General features: G+C 41.5%; 2 long non-coding RNA genes across 5 annotated transcripts in view; both read left to right on the forward strand.

Annotated features, from left to right (window-relative positions):
* Positions 1-4,180: 4,180 nt before the first annotated feature.
* Positions 4,181-5,339, forward strand: LOC121033367 (uncharacterized). The gene is made up of 2 exons (XR_005791855.1): positions 4,181-4,280; positions 5,029-5,339. It is a non-coding gene; the product is annotated as an uncharacterized LOC121033367 (long non-coding RNA).
* A 6,178-nt stretch (positions 5,340-11,517) lies between these two features.
* Positions 11,518-22,231, forward strand: part of LOC121034046 (uncharacterized) — a 56,570-nt gene continuing 45,856 nt past the window's right edge. The window contains exons 1-4 of one of the 4 annotated variants that reach the window (XR_005792260.1): positions 11,518-13,083; positions 13,508-13,587; positions 16,274-16,320; positions 18,289-18,394. This is a non-coding gene — a long non-coding RNA (uncharacterized LOC121034046). The remainder of the gene's footprint in view (positions 13,084-13,507; positions 13,588-16,273; positions 16,321-18,288; positions 18,395-22,231) is intronic. The other 3 variants (XR_005792261.1, XR_005792262.1, XR_005792263.1) reach the window with 3 other exon arrangements.

Consider the following 22,231-nt stretch of genomic DNA (forward strand, 5'->3'; position numbering starts at 1 on the left):
AAATTATAAACTGCAGATAGGTAAAAAGGAAAAAAAAAACCTTTCTATAATTCTACATCTTGGGATGTAAACATTCTCCATCTAGTTCTTTTCCTCCATGGGTATATATATAGAATATTATATGAAAAATACATATTAGACACATATCTAAACATAGTGTTTTATAATCTGCTTTTCCCCCCCTCTTTATGGGTACCATAATCAGTGTTTTAAATCTTGGTTTCCAGTTTTTGTTACTAGCCTGTTCATAATTAATTCCTAGTCTATTAAATCTGCATTCAATAAGGATCTCCTTTGATGGCTGAATTTAAATATTTCCTAAACAATTAGCAAACACATTAAAAAATAATCAGTGAAACATTTTGTTTGGCAAGGTGTAGATTGAAAGTTTTCATAATTTTTGTACTTAAAAAACTGGTAAATACCTTTTTGGGACCAGTGTGGAATTGACATGAGTAAAGGTATTTAAATAACCTAACTACCATCTACTACTGTATCACCAAAGGAGTGACATTTCAATGTAAAAAAAAAAAAAAATTAAATACTGGGGCACATGGGTGGTTCAGTAGGTTGAGTGTCCGGCTTGGGCTCAGGTCTAGATCTTATGGTTCTTGGGTTCGAGCCCCACATCAGGTTCTGTGCTGACAGCTCAGAGCCTGGAGCCTGCTTTGGGTTCTGTGTGTCTCTCTCTCTGCCCCTTCCCTGCTTATGCTCTCTCTTTCTCTCAAAAAAATAAGTAAACATTAAAAAAATTGTTTTTTAAATATGGGGCACCTGGTTGGCTCAGTCAGTTAAACATCCAACTTTGGCTAAGGTCATGATCTCATATGTTCCTGAGTTCGAGCCCCACATCGGGCTCTGGGCAGACAGCTCAGAGCCTGGAGCCTGCTTTGGATTCTGTGTCTCCCTTCCTCTCTGCATCTCCCGTGCTCATGCTCTTTCTCTGTCTCTCAGGAATGAATAAATGTTAAAAAAAAATTAAAAAATAAAATACATTTACTTTTATGAAAATTAAGACATGCTCTCTGATGAGTGTCACCCTAGAATCACAGGCTTGTGCAGTGAGATGGTGTGTAGCCATTGCAAAAGATGAGTTGAGACTACGAAGGATAATATTGAGAAGTTTGCTCATTTTGCTTCAGACTGGCAAAAATATGGTCATTAAGCAGCTTTGGCCCCTCAGTGTCACCAAAGCAAACCCATGTTTTTTGCTTTTCAGCCATTTTTTTTTTTTTTTTTTTTTTGCTCGCTGATTTGTGGGCTCCTAGAAGGCAGAGACCATATCTACTTCATCTTTCTTAGTTTTAAACATTTAAAAAAAAAATCAGGCTCCAAGCTCTGAGTAGTCAGCACATAGCCCAATGTGGGGCTCGAACTTGTGAACTTCGAGATCATGACCTGAGCTGAAGTTGGATGCTTCACCAGCTGAGCCACCCAGGCACCCCTCTAACTCATCTTTCTAACCTCAGTGTTTAGGACCATGCAGTTAGAGTAAATGAAACAGTGGCTGAGGGGACGTGCTAAATAGTGGATTCCAATGAGAAAGCATCACTTGTTTCGGGAACTGCTTTCTTTTCACCTTATCTTTCAAGTTTCCTCAAGTTGCTGTTTAAATTGTTGTTAACAATTTGAGCAAAAGACGTAGGTGGTAGAGTTGGGCAATAGGAAGTTTTGATACAGTATAAACTTGATTTTCAAGCTCTGGCTGAATCAGGGAAAGGTGTTTGACATGTATTATCTTTGTAGCAACTTGAACCATTAAAGAAAGGGACGTCTTCAAGAAAGCATGAACACATTGCTATTGTGCATAGAAGGTTGAAAGTGCTTTGCCAATTTGGTCTCTGTTGCTTACACACTTCAATGTCTCCTTGCTATTTTGTTGTGTTTCCTCTGCCAGAGGGTCCAGGCTTTACCTTCCAAACTTCCTCCTCCTCCTTGAAAGCCCAGCTCAAATGACACTTCCTCCATGGAGCCTTTATCTCCTTCCCCTTCGGTGTCTCCAAACTGGCCAGATGTAGTCATTCTCATCTTTGTTCTCCCATAATGCTTTGTTCATGTCTTTGTTTTAACACATCACTGTGCTTTTTGTGTTAAGTGTATGTTTTAGTCCGTTTATGCTGCTATAACAGAATACCACAGACTGGGTGGCTTATAAACAGCAAACATTTATTTCTCACAGTTCTGGGAGCTGGAATTTCAAGCTCAGGGTGCCAGCATGTCCAGGGAGGGTTACAGACTTCTCATTGTATTGTATCCTTACAAGGTGGAAGGGAGCTCTCTGGACCTCTCTCTCTCTCTCTCATTCTCCCTCTCTCTTTTTTAAGTCTTTCTTTTGATTCTAGTTAGTTAACATACAGTGTTATAGTAGTTCCAGTTGTACAATATAGTGATTCAACACTTCCATGCCTCACCCGGTGCTCATCATGATAAGTGCACTCCTTAATTCTCAGGCTTCTTTTATAAAGGCATGAATCCCATTCATAAGAGCCTATCCTTATGACCTAATCACCTTCCAAATGCTCTACCTCCTAATACCGTCACACTAGGGACCAGAGTTTAATAGAGGAATTTTGGAGGACACGAACATTCAGTCTCTAGCAGTGTATATGGGTCTATCTTGGCTGCCAGGTAGAATTCCCTGAGGGCCAGGAGGGTTATTATTTATCTTTGTGTCCTCAATATCTGGCACAACACATGATATAGAGTAGGGACTCCTGAACTTTGACCTTTTCAGGGCTCTTCCATTCAGCATCACCAGCTGTAAATATACTCGCTTTTTTTTGTCCTCAGTGGTGGCTGAGCTGAACCTGCAATGATACACAGCAAAATCAGGATGTTCTTTGTGAATGGGCTCTGTTGGCTGGGTGGCTTCCCAGGCATCTTCTGCCCATTGTTAATCCCCATGAGAAGGCGCTGTGGGTGGGGTGGGATGGGACTCTTGAAGCAGATGCGGGGCTCAAAGTCTCTCTCCCCCTACACTGTTACCAAGCAGGGAGGCTTGCTTCTCACCCCATTGGTCTTCCAAACCCAAATGTGTTTAATCACCTACAAGTACCACTCATTAGCTGCCCCTAAAAACAATAATTAGGTAGCACTTTTTAATGTGAAGTGATCCATGTTACTATTGTTTCCTCCACATAGTGACTCTCCCACTGCTGGTATTGTGACAGCTAAATAAAAAGGCCAGTAATATGTGGGTTTCTGTTGTGTGTGTGTGTGAGTGTATGTGTGTGTGTGTGTGTGTTTTACCTTGAGGAAACAAAGACTACCCTGACGTAATGAGATACTAGGAATCTCAAAAGAGTCAAGCAGAACAATACAGATTCTTTTAAAAATGTTTTATAAAGCCACCAAGAAGGAATTATTCAGCAATAATATATTGGAGACTGGTTATTGTTAGAACTTACAGTCCATGGGGAAGGGTGGGGCTTGGGGAGAGAAACCAAGCTGTTCAAGGCAACCTGTGAAGGGCGGGTGACCACACACACATGCACATGTGTTGTTAGAGTTGACACTGTCTTCCAAGGACAGACTTGAAAAAAAAGCAAGATTGCTAATAGGAATTGGCCAATGCACCTTTTCAAGAAAGCTCTCTAGCTTTCTTGGTAAAATGTTAAACCAACATTTTTACAAGAAGCAAACCTCTTGATTAAAAAAAGTGCTCTGGCAGCTCCTGGGTGGCTCAGTCAGTTAAGCGTGGGACTTTGGATTTTGGCACAGGTCATGATCTCACGGTTTGTGAGTTCGAGCCCTGCCTCTGGCTCTGCACTGACAGCGTGGAGCCTGCTTGGGATTCACTGTCTCCCTTTCTCTGCCCCTCCCTTGCTCGTGCTCAGACTTTCTCTCTCTTTCAAAATAAATAAATAAATAAATAAACTTAAACAAAAAGTGTTCTGCCAAATGCCACTCTGTATAACATGAGTTTCAGAGTCCTCACTGGAAACCTGCTTGCCCTAATCTCCCTGGAATTTCTCCATTTCCTGGTTGGAAAGTTTGGAATATGTCAGCACCAAGATTCTAACTCATTGGTCTGAGGAGTATGCCCCTCTCCCTCAAGGTTCCTGCCTGTGCTCTATGGGGAAGACCCTCCTAACGGTCATAGAATGCTCGGGTGACAAAGCTGACATCTCACCATCTGATTGGCTTGGTGCCCAGAAGCACTCGGGGAAAGAATTTGAGTGTTCTAGGTGGTTGAGATTCAGACCCTGACAGTTGTAACTGATGGACTAGGCTGGGCACTGCTGATGAACCTCACATTCCTGAGAGAAAAATCATCCAAAGTAAGGCATTTTGCATGATAGACTAGACTCGGCATCAGAGCTTGTCACTGGAAAGATGTGGTATTTCCAAGGACTTGACCCTACCTAGACACCATACCTGAGAGGGCTCTGTGCCTTGTGAATGAGAGGATTACGAAATAAAACTGGAAAACAAAACAAAACAAATATCATTTGGGTTTCCAGTCACTTGAGAGAGTTTGGCACTAAAAGGGACAATGTTTCCATGTTGGATGGAGAGAGGTGTTAGGACTGGAGATTAGGTGGTGGGTGATGAAGAAATAAAGGCAGGGGGAGAACAGATAAAGCAAGGTCACTGGAGGTCAGGAGTGGGTCAGTACTCCCTCATGGGGCTTTCGGTTGGTACCAATCTTCACATTACAAGCCACTGCTCTGAGGGCTGTGGAAATTTTCTGGAATTAAGAGGACGTTCTTAATTTTAAAGTGAGAATAACCTATATGAAAGGGTGGGACATAATGACCAACATAGGGCATTGACATTTTATATTAGTACCAATGGTAAGAGCACTAAGGATCCAAAGGAAGAAGGGATTTCTGGGAAGTCATTTAGAGGGGGATTAGAGAGCCTTAATAAAAAATCAGAGACACCATTTAGGTAGTTGGAGGGAGAAACAAGGGGGGCAAGAAACTGTCCTAGGAGCTGAGATGTACCTTGATTCTGTGAGTGATTTGGGGTGCCTTCAATATCCCACCTATCTTAACCATTGTGTTTACTTTTTTTTTTTTTAAGAGTATTCTTCAACTTTCTAGAAGTCATTATGAGGGGCCCTGACTAACTGAGGAGACTCATACAGAAACCCTTGTCCCCATCACAGATACCTGGTTACCATGTTCCTTCAAGATGGCCATCCCTTGGGAGGATTACCCTTGGGCCTCAGAGAAGAAAGAAAACCAAAAGGCATAAACAATAAATTGAAAATTGAAGGTGAAAGTCAAGTCTAAAGATTTAGAAAGTCAAGTCTAAAGAGTTGTAGGTAGTATGAAGTTATATCCTCAAAGGGAATAAACTCTACCTGAGGTAGTAGGACATTAGTTAGTTAATGAATTTTGTCAGTGTGGTTATTCGTATAATTCATGTGAGTGCACATTTACAACCTGAGATGAATTCCTTTACCTTGGTCTGCTTTTGGCTCTATCTTGGTATACAAGGCTGCTATAAAATGGAAGATGCAAACTAATTACAAGATTAGGAGAATTTTCAGATAGGTGCTTATCCTTGACCTGGCCCTACTAGAAAATGAGGATCACTTCAACATGCATTGGAGAATTAATATTCCTGGCAGGCTAATTCTACTTCTTTGCTCAATCCAGGAGAAAAGAGAATAAAATGAAAATAACAAAAATAATTTTCTCTCAAGGCCATCATTGCACTTTGTCCAAGTCTAGCAAGCACCATGTGACAAGTAAGGGGTCAGGTATATGGCTTGACACCTGTTCCCAGGCAGCCTGCTTAGGTGCCCACACTGTCCTGCACTGGAAGTTTTTCTCCCTGAATGATCCAGGCCGGCTCTCAGTGCAACATGAACTCACTGATTCTTTGCCAACCTCTCAGTTCCCTTGAAGTGGCAGGTGCTTAAAAGCCTGCCTCCTGTTGCAAACCTCTGACTTCCAACAGCATCCCCTTCTTGGCTACACTTCTGAATCTGGAGTTTTAGCAACCAAATATCAGAGGCTGGCAGGTGGGTATTTTTGAGTTTTGACTTCATGTTTGGACCAAGATGTCATATTTGAAAGGAAAGGTGTTTCTTTGGTATTATTTTTTAAAAATAAAAACAGCATTACTAGCATCTCAACTCTGCCATTCCTGACTAAAGATTAGCCCCAAACAGGCTTCTGGGGTTTCCATCAGGTTTATCAAAGATACTGACAATATTAAGCTGTAATTTATGTTAATTTATTTCATATTCTGCCTTAAGATAGTTTAATCCATCCTTCCTCTCTCCCTCTCCCCTCCCTTCCTTCCTTCCATACTTTCCTTCAATTCTTTCTCCTTCCCTCCCTCCCTTTCCTCCTTCCTTTCCTCACCCTCTCTTTTTCTTTTTTGACAATCTGAAGAAATCTCAGACGACGTTCTCCTGGAGTCACCTAGCCTGAGGGGTGCGTCCTTATGAGGTCAAGGCTTTCAGAGGTATGTGTGGCCTATGACTTGGACCACCAGGTGAATATTGTTGAATGGGCCCTGACTCATTTCAGGTGGCCACCACATGGACAGTAGGTATTAGGAGGATCTTTTCTGTTCCAGCTGCTCCATGGACATAATTCCCCCCACCCCACTTTATACCCATTCAGCCTTTTATACCCGTTGCCTGAAGGTCAGATGTAGAACCCCAGGGGCAGAGGGGAATTTTGCCTTCCATTCTCCCTTCCCTCCCCCAAGGAGGTCATTAAGAGCTAAAGGAGAACTGTGTCCTGGGAATAACCTTGGACTCTGAAAATCCTGGGTCAAGTAGTTTAAGAAGGGTGACTACTGATTTCTCTGGAAATCCTTTACCCTCAAGACTTAGGAGATGGGCTGAGTGAAATGCGTGTCTGCTAGTGAATGGAGCCTAGAGCTACAAGCTTCAAGCTTGGCCACTGGCCGGGGGATGGGTTGTTGCTAAAATGTTAAGGGAAACAGTTTAACATCAGTAAGGAGTTCACTTCCACACAGAGGAACATGTATAGACAAAAGATCTAAAGTAAACTGAGGCATTTATAGCTGCATGTGAGATTATAGTTGATAGCTTCCTTCTTTGTGTTTTGTACTTCCCAACCCACAAAGAGCATTATGTAGGGAAACAATGTAGGGGTAGGAATTGTGCTTTTTCATTTCATTCTTGCGGTTAATGTCTTCTGCAGTGGACACCTGGCCTGGCACGTGGGTTGTGACTTACTATGGAGACAATCTGGGGTCTCCTCTAGTGCTCCTGGGGCAACAGAAACAGTGGTGTCTTGGAGACCTGGAAATGGTCCCAAGATAATTCCCCGAAATGAAGTCCTTAGCTAGGGAGTCCTATGGACTTGTCATGATAATGAAGTTACGCTGCCAGCTTGCTAATTGCAATGGTAGAATCATAAAGTGTTAGACCTAGAAGGATCTTGAAGAATCATCTACTATGTGTTCTCATTTTTGTGGCAAAACCAGGATGAGAGTTTGATAGTAATGTTATCTTTTAGTAAGCATCCACTATGTGCCAGGAATGGTACTGGGGACTTTATGCGGATTAATCTTTAGTCATACTACTAAGGTAGGTATGTAATACCCCTATCTTGATTTTTATAGAGGAAGTTGAGGAATAGAGATTTAGAAGTTTTCTATGTCTCAACTTCCTCATCTATGAAGTAGCTTGTTTCAAATTATCCAACCAGAGTCCAAGGCAGGCTACCTGTTTGGCTCCAAAATGGGCTCTTGTACATAGTTCTGCCTTATTTTCAGCATGGGTTACCTGATTCCCAGTCTTAGAACTTTATCTCTCCTAGCCACTTAATTATTTTAAATTATTATTAATTATTTTAAATAATACAAGTCTGTTTTTAACCTGTGTTAGCCGAACAGATCAATCCCCAGATTATAGTCCTCTTGTTGGGGTAGTCTGGTGCCATGAAGAAGCCCACTTCCAAATTTATAGGCAAATGCAATATGAGAACAGGCCTTCAGCCTGAGCTCAGATACACTTTCACTTGCTCACCCACTGCCTTTCGTTTGTGAGTGTTCCCATGTATAGGCTGTGGGAATGCCCAGCCAGAGTGAGGGTGTGGTGACCAGGAGATTTTCACCAGAGCCGGAGCTGTAGGAGGGGAGCTGGGAAGAAAGCCTCAAGGCTGTCGCACCCTAAGGCCTCTGTTGGCGGTAGTTCAGGCTGTCTCCTCCTGACCCTTCTGCCTTCCCACTGTTGGAAGGTTGGGCTGACGTGGTCTTTGGTGAAGAGAGAACTGAGGGTTTTCTGAGGTGAAGGTTGAGGGGAGGTAGGGCAGCGAGGTATTTTCTCTGTCAGAGGAAAGTAAAGACTTAAATCATGAAGTGAATCAATGTGGAGTAAGTTCTCCATGTTTCAGCCATGCCAGAGGCATTCTGGTTAATCACATATTCTGAACTAGGGTGATGGTGTGTGCTATGCGTGGCTGAAAACCTTTCCAGGGATTATAACACAATAAAGTATGGGTAAAACCCAAACTACACTAAATATAATTAAAACTTTCTTTGATGATTCATAAGTCCTTTAGGATCCTGTAGTGCCTCAGGGTCACCATTATGTATATATCATCATCCTTGATGAGGCAGGCAGCTGAATAAAAATATAAGATTTTACGTTATAGGCCTCATTCTCACTCTGCCTATCTGGGTGGTCTTGGGCAGTTCTTGACCTCTTGAGCTTCAGAATCCTGTCCAAAATAGGGGTGGCAACATCACATCATAGGGCTGTCGTAGTAGAAAACTATGTGCATGTTGTAATTATTATCATTACTGGTAAGCTACCAGGATATCAAAATGCTGGCTGATAGACAATTCTATTATATGCTTTTGTTTTTGTTATCCAACACGATTCAGAGTAATTTAGTCTCCTTTTAAGGAAAACATGGTTTTCCCAGAAGCAGGTATTTCTAAGAAATGATTATTTAGTCAAAGGCTAGCAGGTGCATTTAAACTGTGTTTTTAGATGGCAAAAGTGGTACATGTTTTTGTGAAAAAATTAGAATATTACAGAAGAACATATTAAAAAATAAAAGTCCACTCTGTCTTCATTGTCTCAATCTTCCCTAGAAGGAAACTTAATGTAGTTTAGTATATATATACTTGTGTGTGTATATTAGATGTAAATTATACTATTTGTTATTGTCCTTATGTCCCTATGACTATGCTTTTTTTCCCCCCACTTAACAGCATATCTTGGGGATCTTTTCATTGTTTTCATTACAGCTACATCTGCATGATCTTTCATAATATGGATGCTTCATCTTGTTTAACCATTGCTCTGTTGATAAACGTTAGTTATTTCTAGTTTCTTTTTCTTAAAAAAATTTTTTTTAATGTTTATTCATTTTTGAGAGATGGAGAGAGACAGAACATGAGTGGGGGAGGGGCAGAGAGATAGAGGGAGACACAGAATCCGAAGCAGGCTCCGGGCTCTGAGCTGTCAGCACAGAAGCTGATGTGGGGCTTGAACTCAGGAGCCATGAGATCATGACGTGGGCCGAAGTTGGACACTTAACCGACTGAGTCACCCAGGCGCCCCTATAAATATTTTTTTCTTAATCCATGGCTTATCTTTTCATTTCATTTCTTAAGTGCTGATTTTTGAAGAACACGAGTATTTAATTTTGATGAGTCTAAGTTTTTAAATTTTTTCTATTATGGATGATGCCTTGGGTATCATATCTAAGAAATCTTTGCTCACCTCAAACTCACAAAGATTTTCTCTTACATTTTCTTCTAGAAGTTTTATAAAAACAAGGTGATTTTATAAGTTATTTCAAAGACTAGATGAAACTAATGTTTTCTATCGGCTCTTTCTTGACTGAAATTAATGGGTCCATGGAGTTTAACCTACAGAGCAGGTCTTTGCTACTTTTTCACAGTTTTTACAATTTGGCTACATTGTGTATCTACAGAATCAACTACTGTGGCCTTTATTACTGACTCCTTAAAATGTTTTCCCAAGAGAAAATGTAAGATCATATTCATTTAGCAGGATCAGGATAGGTTTCCTTTGAGGAAATTGTATTTATTTCCTATACCATGAATAGAATATTCTCTCTGTTGCATCATTTAACAAATGTAGGGCAATATCTTTCAGTACCAAAGCAGTAAAGTCATTTCCTATTACTAGTTGTTTTGATATGGCATATTTCCACTTGCTTCTCTTTATTCCTTGGAACTCATTTTATTTCTCTGGGTAATGAAGCTATTATCTGTTAGCTCTTAACAAGGTTCTCTGTGTGTGTGTGTGTGTGTGTGTGTGTGTGTGTGTGCATGTGCATGTTCAAGCACTATATTGCTCTTGATTATTAGGAAAACTTCAATCTCATTTCTTTCAAAGCTTCGTTGATCAGAGCACATATAGTTCTTCATCCCTTATTGGAAACTCTTAGAGCCAGATATATTTAAAAATTAAAAAAAAATTTTTTTAACATTTATTTTTGAGACAGAGAGAGACAGAGCATGAATGGGGGAGGGTCAGAGAGAGAGGGAGACACAGAATCTGAAACAGGCTCCAGGCTCTGAGCGGTCAGCACAGAGCCCGACGCGGGGCTCGAACTCACAGACTGCGAGATCGTGACCTGAGCCGAAGTCGGCTGCTTAACCGAATGAGCCACTGAGGCGCCCCTTAAAAATTTTTTTAATGTTTATTTTTGAGAGACAGAGAGACAGAGCATGAGCGGGGGAGGGGCAGAGAGAGAGAGACACACACACAGAATCCAAAGCAGGCTCCAGGCTCTGAGCTGTCAGCACAGAGCCTGATGTGGGGCTTGAACTCCCAAGCCGTGAGATCATGACTTGAGCCCAAGTGGATGCCCAACCGACTGAGCCACCCAGGTGCCCTGAGCCAGATATATTTTTAAGTGAATAGTTAAAAAATTTTTTTCTTTGAAGATAGTATACTGAATCTCCAGAATGAATATAATTTCTCTTGAGGGTCAAGATAACTACTATTACATAACATGGATATATTAATATTTTAAACATACTGAATATTACAATATGTAAAATAAAGACTATAAATGGCTTCTATTAGTTCACATCGGGTTTTCTACCACTTGAATTCAGGTCTGGTTACTTCTGGGGGCAAATGAATTATTTACCAAGTTTCCATTTTAGAGCTTTTTTGGATTTCAAAATTGAGAGAGTAAGTGCTGGTGGATTTGTATCGCCTGGGAGCACACTACATCAGTGGCTCACTCCTTAGTAGTTGACCAATGCTGGTTCTGCACTTGGAGCCATGGTAAGTGGGTTCACATTCCAGGACACACGGGCAGACTTTGGCAAGCCTTGGTGAGGCTTTCAGCCTGAGTTTTCTGAATGAACATTTTAAGGAGAAAGAATTTCCACTGTGTACCACGTTATGGTTCAGATGATTTTCTAGGGGGAGGTATTTTGTCATTCAAATCAATATGTGCTAGAAAAAAAAAAAAAAAAAAAAAAAACAAAACCTTCTCATCTCCCACTAGTTCCAGTGCATTAATTCCATCTGCCTCACGGCACAGCCTCTCAGATCTGTTATCTAGGGGGTCTGGAGTCCTGGCTTGGGGTGAAATTGTATCCTATAAAATGGAATTGAGTCAAGCTGTGATATATTTGAATCCTATTGAGAACTAGATTATATGGTCAATGGCAGCTCAGTAGCATGTTTTAATCACCAAGCGCTGTGGTGCTGACCTGACAGCACTTGTGGAAATCTCTGGCCCATGTCCCTGGGGAAAACGAGAGCTTCATTGTGCCCACAATTTTTTTCCTCATGAATAGGACATGTCATAGTGACCCATCAAATGGCACTTTATGAAATAATTGTAGGAGTAGTACCTACCTGTCATGAAATATTTGTACAAGTAAAGGATAGACAAACACTTCCATAAGTATACGGAGCTAAAAAGCAAAGGAAAAGCCCCTTAATGCCACTGTCCCATTCCATCCCTTCTATCCTCCTCAAGGAGGAGGGGTGATACCAGTGATAGCAATTTGGTGTGTGTCACGCGAGACCTCTCCTTTGTCACCACGTGTGTACACACACAAACACACATGATCGTACCTATAAACAGATGGGTCATACTCTTCAGATTGTTTTTAGCAATTCCTCAGAGACATCTCTTGGACACTACTATCCTTTTGATGTCTGCAGAGCATTCAGTGTCCTAGTGAAAAACCTGTAGGTAATTTGGGGGGTGTTATAAACTATGCTTTAATAACCTCCCTTGTTCATTTATTTTTGGGCATATATGTGTGTTTTTATGGACTAGATAGAAAAAGGTTCATGGTTTTTGGTTTATCTCTAAGGTCTCACTCTCAACAATTGCTTTTAGTCAGCCTAAATGTCAGCATTGTCCTCTGTCCTTCTGCTTATCTAGAAAGCCATCTGGGGCACTGGTCATCTTTGCTGGACACATGGTGTCTCTTGCAGTGAGGATGGGGGGCATACAAAGAGGAGAGTTGTTTATGTTTACAGCCTTTGATACTTTTGATTTTGTCTGCCAGCTACTAACTGAGTGTTGTGTTCTTTTATTCCCATATATAGGACAGGTCAGATAAAGTAAGAACTTGCCTTCAGTTATGTACATTGTTACAAGCTTTTTGGAGAGCTCTTGACAATATCTACTGAAATTTAAAATGTTCATGCCTTTTGATCCTGCAATTCTGCTGCTACACGGTACTATAGAAATAACCTTATTTTGAGACCTGAAAGATTTTGTTCAGATATGAATCTCAGAAACTTACAGGAAACTTATTATTTAAATAGTTCCTTCAATGGAGTGAATGTTTGTGTCCCCCCCCCAAATTTGTATGTTGAAATGCTACCCCCTAATGTATGGTATTAGAAGCTTTAAAAATCCCGTGATCTGACCCTATTTTCATAGTTTTTACTAAACAAGTCAGTTGGTAGACATACAGCCAAACTAAGAAACAGGTTGTACTTCTGAACAGGAAAAAATGGCTATTAACTTTTAAATGTAAATATGCAGTATTTTCCCATAGAATTGATGCTACTAAATATTATTTAAGACAGTGTAGTACTTGTTGAACACAGGTGCTATAGTGGAAACTACGGGTCCGGAGAGAAATGAGGTAGAGCGCTTGTCCTCAAGGAAATTACCAGTAAGTAGATCATATTTTGGCTATTTTTTAAAAACCCAGTAATGCTGGGACAGAAACAGGGTCAAAGGATGAAATTCCATGGAGAAAGCTTTGGGCACAATTTATTATATTATATTATTTTATTTTATTTTAATTTTATTATTATTACTTTTTAAATATAACTTATTGTCAAGTTGGCTAACATACAGTGTGTACAGTGTGCTCTTGGTTTTGGGGGTAGATTCCCGTGATTCATTGTTTACATAGAAGACACAGTGCTCATCCCAACAAGTGGGCACAATTTATAGATCACCTAAATGGATCCAAACTCTGTCCACCTTTGAGTATAAGTGAGGCCTTACTAAGATTATGGACCAAATTGTGATGACCCTTGATGCGCCCTTCGATAACTGTAGAACCATACCTCCCTTAATGTCTCTTCCAGTTTCCAGAGTAGGAACAACTTCACGAATGTTTTCCTAGTCTGGTAACCTGTCACGTCACTTGTCTCTGGCCCAGCTGCAGGTACCTGTGATAGCATGCTTCATTGGCAAAAGGTTCTTCTGCTGAGATTCTAGGGTTCCACAGAGGCACAGAGTCTGTGGCAGTGTCTGGGGAGGAACTGTGTTCTCCCAAGCCCTCTAAGCACTTTGTTCCCTCGACCCCACAGGTGCTCTGCTTGTGCCTCGAGTGTTCCAATGAGTGACTTTCATGAGAAATGTTCTTCAAATTCCCACTCTAAAATCTCCCTCATCATGTGGATCTAAACCAGTGCCTGTGTGTGTGTGTGGGGGGGGGGGGGGGGTTGGGAGGGAGGTGGGATGGGGTAATGGACTGAAATTGAACTGACTTTTCATGTCCCTGACAGTATTTCCCCATTTTTCCTCTCCAGTCCCTGGTAGTTACTACTACTCTCTCCTTTAGAGAAACACACATTGTCCACACACATTCCTTAGGCAAAGATGCACCCAAGGATGTAACAAGCCCACCAGCTCCCCCAAACTACCTGACCCTGACACGGACCATGTCTTGTTTGACTTTGTATCCCTAGTGTCTAGCCTAGTGCTTGCCACAAAAGTGGACCTTTAATCCTTGTGGAATTAATGAATCCACGTTGTTAAAGGGGGTAGATTTAAGTATAATCTATGGATATCAAACAGAGGTTTCTCCAACTTCATGGTCACACCCATGGGAGATGTTAGCATATGTTTGTTAACTTAATGAACAAATTGGTATCTTTCATGTTCCAGATTTAATGACCTCATGATTTGTGCTGCTCTGTTTTCTATATTCTTACCCTGTCACCTTTGTGACCAAAGAGATATATTTGTAAACCGTTTGGCCAGGATTAAAGGAATATATTTTCTGTGTCTGTAAAATGATTTAAAAGGATTAATAGTAAGCGTTTATTAAGAACAACATGTGCAATTCAAATGCAGAACAACTGTTCTAGGCACTGGGGACTTACCCATATTATGGAAAGCAGCAGGCACAAAGGAATGAAAGGAAACAGGGAACCTGGGTTGGGGGTGGGGGAGGAAAGGAAGGAAGAAATAGAGAGAGGGTGGGAGGCAAGGCAAATGATGACCACAGATTCCTATCAGAACTCCTGGTTATCTAGATTCCAAGTTCTAATACTGGCACCGAGGTGAGCATGTTCACTTTTATTTTTAAAATGGAGTTTTTGAGGAATAAGTAATAGATTCACATGGTTTGACAATTAGAAGGTCTCAAAAAAAAAAAAAAATCCACTCATTTTTTTCTAGTCACTTGGCTCTTGGATAGACATCTTATCTCTCCCAATGCAAATGTAGCTCAGATTGAAGTCAAAGAGGAGATATAGAGAAACTTACAAAATTGTTTCGTCCCTTAGGCAATGTCAGAGCTGACAGACTTGTTTAGGAAGAATTTGTGATCTTGGTCTCATTAGTTTTATGTTCTAACATACGGAGCTTATTAGCCTGGAGAGGAGCCCCTGATTGTTCACAAACCAGCAAAACCTCAGAAGTCTTGCCCTTTGTTTTAAAATATTTCAGGGGTGTCTGAGTGGCTCAGTCAGTTGAGTGTATGACTTTGGCTGAGGTCATGATCTCGCTGTTTGTGAGTTTGAGCCCTGCATCTGACTCTGCTGTCAGCTTCAGATCATCTGTCTCCCTCTCTTGCCCCTCCCCATCTCGCTCTCTCTGTCTCCCTCTGTCTCAAAAAAAAAAAAAAATTATATATATATAAAATATATATTTATATAAAATAAATATTTGTATAAAATAAATATCATTTACATAAAATAAAAAATACATATACATCTATATAAACATTAAAAAAACCCAAAATATTTCAGTAACATTTGAATCTGGTGTTGGGTTGCGAGGAGGCTGTGACCATGCTAGGGACTCCCCCATGATAGTCCAGAAGCAGAGCAGAACCAAAGGCTAAGAAGGAGAGGGGAGGCTCAAATGCCGGAAGACCAAACATAAGCAGTCTGTGCACAGGGCCCCAGGCAGGTAAGTGGACAAGTGTGCAGGGCCAGAAGGTCAGAGGTAAAGGGTCAGAGGTCAGTGAGGAAAATACACCTCCAACATTTAACTTAACCAGTGAAAGAGCTAAGACAGCTGAAGTCACTGCTAACCCGGCAGCAGAGCTGGGTGTTTTGGTGTGACCAAAAAAATCTTTCGAGCTTCAATAAACATTTTAGCGAACTTTATGTAGTAATGTAGAAAAATGATCAGTTTAAAGGATTGCCACTAATTAGAAGGATTGACAGAAAAGTGACAGTCATGATTTTCTTCTAGTGAATACTTTGTTTTCTTCTTTCTGTGTGACATATTTTATTTTATTATTTAAGAAACAATTTTTTTAAGTTTATTTCTTTTGAGGGAGAGAGCAAGCAAGGGAGGGGCAGAGAGAGAAGGAGACAGAGACTTCCAAGGAGGCTCCACACTGTCAGTGCAGAGCCGGACGTGGGGCCCAATCTTTTGAACGGGTGAGATCGTGACCTGAGCTGAAATCGAGTCGGATGCTCAACCGACTGTGCCACCCAGGCACCCCCATGTGACATAATTTAGTAATTGTTGTTTGCCCTGCCTTATTTTCCGAAATACAAATTTATTTAGATATATAGCAATAGCCTGATTACATTTTAACTTTCAGTTAAATGTTTAAAATTTTACAGTGCAATTCAATTTTAAAAACCCCTGTTTTTGCCGTCACGTAGCTTACAGGATGATCCTGTACCTTCTCTTCCTGGCAATTACTGCATCTGTGAGTAGCTAATGTTTGGTTTCATTTGTGTTTCCCTCACTTATCTTGTAAGCATCCTCAGGACAGAGCCATATCGGTGTTGCTCATTCAGAAACAATTTCTAGCACCTTGCACGATGTCTGGCACACAATATGCATATAGTGTTTGCCAAATGATGAAGAGAAAGAGATCAGCTGCGGTGAAGTGGTTAAACCATGGAGGAACCCCTCATTAGAGGAGGTCCTGGTGTTACTGGCATACAGAACAGAGGCTGTTGACCCTGGCGGGAAGGCGGTCAGGGGAAACTTCTGAGAGGGCTGATGTCTGACTGAACCTTCGCCAGGTGGGGAAAAGCATGCCAGCGTGCAAAGGGAAGAATGGGAATATTGGGAATGCCACTCCTTTGACACTGGCTACAAGAGTGAGGCTCTGTGGTGAGAGGAGAGAGACAGCGGATGCAGTGAGCCACACTGTGGTGTAAAGGGACCCGTGTGTCAAGAAGCGTGGCATTCGCTGAGAGATGGTGGGGAGCCTGGAGGGCGCGGTGGCCAGGAAGGTCAGACTGAGGAGAGGGAGAGACTTTAGGGAGGCTGCTTAGAAGACCAGAGCCATACCAGACACCCTTTTTAACTTCTTCTAAGTCTCTCCCTGTCACCTCCTCACCTCTCACCGACGCTTCTCAGAGGAGCGCTCTGTCCCCACAATCTCTTTCCTCCGTCCATTCCCTCCTTCACCTGCTGCAAGGGGCTTCCCCTCCTCCCATTCCAGACCTGTAGCCCCTCTCTCCCCATGCCCCCTCCCCTTACACTGCTGTCACCACACTCACCAGTGACCTCCTTATCCAGCTGTAGTCTCAATCTTTGTTTTGTGGGACTTCTTGACCACCATATTCCCCTTAAAGTATCTTTTCTTTTTTAAAGCTTATTTATTTATTTTGAAAGAGAGAGAGAGAGACAGAGAGACAGAGAGACAGAGATAGACAGAGACAGAGAGAGCCAGCGGGAGGAGCAGAGAGAGAGGGAGAGAGAGAGAGAATCCCAGGCAGGCTCCACACTGCGAACACAGAGCTCGATGTGGGGCTTGATCTCACAAACCGTGAGATCATGACCTGGGCCGAAATCAAGAGTTACATGCTTAACCGACTGAGCCCCCAGGTGCCCCCAAGTATCTTTTGAATCATACTTCATTTATGATCCAAACCCAGAAAGCGTAAAAGGGAGTGAGTAGGGTCTTTCCCATCCTTGTCTCTCATTTCTCCACCGGCAGCCACTGCTCTTAGTTTCTTATGTATCTTTCCAGACATTCTTTATGCATATTTCAGCAAATCCAAATTTATTTGTATTTAGTGACAAATAGGAATGTGGGTTCTTATTTTTTCCCCTTCCTTACACAAAGAGTAGAATATTACACATCCTCTTCATCTCTGTGCTTTTTTCATTTAACAAACGAAAACAATACACATGCATGGATGCTGGGCATCTGATGCTTACCTTGTTCCAACTACTCATTACTTCCCAAACTTGCTTCTCCTACAGTCTTTCATACACTTGGTGTTGGTGGCGGTAGGGAGGGGTTAGGGCCATTCGCCGAGTCACTGAAGCCGGAAACCTGAGAGTCCTCTCTGACCACTCCTTCAGTGTCATCCAGAATATCCACAGGCCCATCATTTCCTTTTCTTCATTCCTACCACCACTGCCTGGATTGAAGAACTTTGTCCTTCAGGAACCCTTTGCCAAGATACTCATTATGATTCACCCAGTTGTTCATTGCCATAGCATTCTGTATATACCCACAACACTGAACATGTCATGATGACAGATTTGTCTGTTCTCTCACTAGACTGTGGGCCCTTGAGGGCAGAGATGTATTTATCTCACGTTTTACCCATAGAGACATAACGGATGCTAAATGAAAATATGAAAGAACAGATGTCCAGAAAAAAGTTCACTTGGTAAACTGTTTAGTGACTCTTTGTATGTTTTGGAGCAGTGAGGGAGATGGATGTATCTCAGAGGATCCCCGGTTTTGGGGCTGGACGCAATGAACAGAGATCCAGGTTCCAGGCAGAAGAACAGGTTTTCATTCTTCAGACCTGGTAATTTGTGGGTTATACATTCTGTAGTTACATATATGATTTGGTGGGTCATATACTTGTGTATGTATCAGTCACAGCTTAGAATAGTCTAGAGAAGTAAGTTCAGAGAGTTATAAACACAGAGTGGTTGAAGTCAGGGTGTGATGAGATCACCTAAAGGTAATCTATAGTAAGAAGATGGATAAAGAGAGAATCCCGGAAGGCACGATCATTACTTGGTGAGTGAGAAAGGGGAGAAGAACAAGCAGTAAGTGAAAGATAAAAGGTAGGAGTGTTGTCGTGGAATCCCAAGGAGGGAAGGGTTTCAAGCAGATGGCGTAGGGGCTGACAGTGTCACTTGCTGCCAAAATGTTCAGCCAGATGAGGACAGAGAAGTAACCATTGAATGTGACAACTCTGAGCTCTTTGGTGATGATAGCAAGGCCAATTTTAGTGCAGGGGGGTGACTCTCAGGGTGAGAAAAGGAAGGCCAGGGATTGGGAGGACGCTTCCTTGTAGGGAGAAGAGGTGCATGTATGTAGAGTAAATGTAGGGTTTTGTTTTTAAGCTTTCTTTTTTTTTAATTATAGGCAGAATATATATTCATTGCTGAATATTGGAGCGGTATGGGAGGGTAATAAAAAGCCAAAAAGATCTATAATCCTACCACTCTAAACACTGCTGCTCTTTAAAACAATTTTTTGGGAGGGCATGTGGGTGGCTCAGTAGGTGAAGCGTCCGACTTCGGCTCAGGTCATGATCTCACAGCTTGTGAGTTCCAGCCTTGTGTCAGGCTCTGTGCTGACAGCTCAGAGCCTGGAGCCTGCTTCGGATTCTGTGCCCCCGTCTCTCTCTGCCCTTCCCCTGCTCACACTCTGTCTCTCTCTTTCTCTGTGTCTTAAAAATAAATAAGCATTAAAAAATTTTTTAGAAATATTTTTTAAGTTTATTTATCCATTTTGAGAGAGAGACAGAGGGTGGGGCAGAGAGGGGGAGAGAGAGAATCCCAAGCGGCTGTGCACTATCAGTGTGGACCCCGATGTGGGACTCCTTGGGGGGGCTCCGTGTGGGGTTTGAACCCACCCATGAACCATGGGCTCATGACCTGAGTCAAAATCAAGAGTTGGAGACTCAGCTGAGTGGGCCACCCAGGCACCCCAACACTGATGCTTTTTTTAACCATTTCCTTCCAGTCTTTTCCATGCATTTTAACCAAGCTGGGAAGAGGCCAAATTAGTGATTACAGGTTCTGTTTTGCACATACAGAGGACTGGCGTTAGCATCTGTCCTTGCATTAATTACCAGGGTGGATTTGGCAAGTCTAATTGGCTAGACCGTTTTCCTCCCTCACTGCACCCTGGGTATTTCTCCATATGGAGTTATTTAATTAGACAGAGATAAAACTTCTCATTCATTCATTCAACAAATATTTGTTAGCTGTCTACCATGTGCACTGCGTTAGTTGCTGAGGGATGGAGCAGTGAAGCAGACAGACACTTATCTCATGATGCTTGAATAGTGTCACTTGCAGAGGACCTCTACTTCACCCTGTGGCATACCCCTATTGCACTCACCTGCTAGATCTTACAGACAGGCTTTCGATTTCTTTTGTATAACTTTTCCACTTGATATTTCCTCTAACATTAAAAAGTCTTTAGAAAGCTTCCTCTTAATGTTAAATATTTAGCTTTTCTTTTCATATTTCTCCTTATAATGACACCTCCAGAAGTGTATTTGAAGTTAAGCTTGGTCCATAATTTGTACCATTTTTCAAGAATTAATTTTTGGAAGAGGAATTTGTCGAGTCAGAAGACCTGAACTTTTTATGGTATTTAGATACTTATTGTGAGATTGCTTTCCAGAGAGGTTTCCACTAATTTAAACTTTTTTTTAATTATTTTTTTTATGTTTATTCATTTTTCAGAGACAAACAGAGAGAGACAGAGTGTGAGTGGGGGAGGCACAGAGAGAAGAGGAGACAGAATCTGAAGCAGGCTTCAGGCTCTGAGCTCCCAGCACAGATCCTGTCGCCAGGCTCCAACTCATGAACCGCAAGAATCATGACCTGAGTTGGGTGGGACGCTCAACCGACTGAATCACCCAGGCGCCCCTCCACTAATTTAAACTCTTAACAGTGGAAGACAAAGTTACCTTTTTCACCTGAGAGAGGGTTCATTTGTTTATATGCTAAGTTGACTCAGCCAGTATAAAGGGAAAGGTTGAAGATAAAGAAGAATGAACAAGTTTCCTGAGAAGTAGTGTTGATGAGATCTGGAGAAGGTGCTAGAAGGTACTCTTGAAGAAGAAAGCTCTCCTGTTGAGACAGGAGTTAAGAAGGGTGTTTGTATATGTGTTGTGTTGAGAAATGGGGAGCTGAGGGAGTTTCTATTAGATGGACTCCATTTTCTTTGTACGGTAGGAGGCAAGTGCATCTGTACAGAAAGGAGTAGGGATAAGAAGAATTAGGCTGATAGCTGTGGAGAATGAAGATGGCTTGGAAGGGCTATGTAGAAAATGGGACACCCCTAAATGGTGCAGTTGCCCAGATTATGTTGCATTTTGTTTATAATTGTAAGTGAAGGCTTGATGCTAGGACTTTGTTTACAGGGTATAGTGAAATTGAGAATTGGTGATTATTTGATTAATTTGATGAATGTTCCAAATTAGGAATACCAGGTCAGGGTATGTTTCCGACCTAAATTATACAACGCAGTTGTCTGCGATGATCAAATTAACCAGCTGATTGCCAAATCTCTATTTCTCTCTGTCCCCTGTGGACATAGCCTAAAGGACTAATAAGTGAACTGGACTCTGCCCCAATCTATTTTGGGATAATTGATGTCTTTGTACTTGCATCCCAGCAGCTTGGTATTAAACACTGAAGCTTTGTGGAGAATGTCAGTAGGCGATTTACTACCTCAAAAAGCAGCCTTTCTCTTAAAAAGCTTATCAATCAGAACTTTGGAGAGAATTTTCCAAGCTCCCTAAGGAAAATCATATTTTACTGCTATGGAAAAATATTTGATTCCATGTGTTTTGCTTCATAAAATGAATTTGTTTCAGATTCCGAATGCTTATTTGTGATTTTTATTTCTGCCTTCGTGAATCACTTCAAACCAATTTCAGTTTTACATTTAAGTGGTTTTTGTTCTTAAAAATATTTATGTTCACCGAAAGTTGCATTTGTTTTTTTTTCACTCACTGAAAAGTATCAGTGATTTTAACCTCTTGATAAGGAAAATCAATTGCGGTGAAGAAACATTTCATTTCTTACTGTTTAAATATTTCTTTCCTAAATTTGGTGGTTGATGTAATGCAGGTTATGAAATGCATGGAGCCGGTTACTAAGGTAATTTGGGCTCCGAAATCCATTTTGTGAAATAGCAATGTAATCTGAATATTTTAGGAATTGACCTCAGTGTTCAAATTTCCTTTGTATGTCCTTAAACGATGCTGCGACAAGTCATTCACTTATGCATGAAAACAAAAGTAACTGTAGTTGCTCCAACTTGGACTCTTCCCTCAGAGGCTCAGCCCACCTCCCCTTCTCCCATGTATTCATCACCCCACAGGGCTGTTGTGGTGTGAGGTGCTGGACGAATAGGCCTGGTGTAACGTTTCCCTCCTCTCAAAGATCTCCCAACCTGTTGAGGTTTGCTAGCAGACCAAACTTGAACAAAGAATAATTCTGTTTCAGTGTGAATATTGGGCTGATTAAAATGTGGCCATTTATGCTGAGAACAGCTTTTGGCATTTTAGAGATTTGTTATGTGCTCTTACCAATTGTAAAATGGATAAGTAAGCAAAAGTTCAAGATGGTAGAATTGTATCCTTTTGTATCTGGATTTTTCTCTGTTC

Source organism: Herpailurus yagouaroundi, unplaced genomic scaffold (genome assembly GCF_014898765.1).
Source record: "Herpailurus yagouaroundi ecotype Mexico unplaced genomic scaffold, PumYag 159, whole genome shotgun sequence".
Lineage (NCBI taxonomy): Eukaryota > Metazoa > Chordata > Mammalia > Carnivora > Felidae > Herpailurus > Herpailurus yagouaroundi.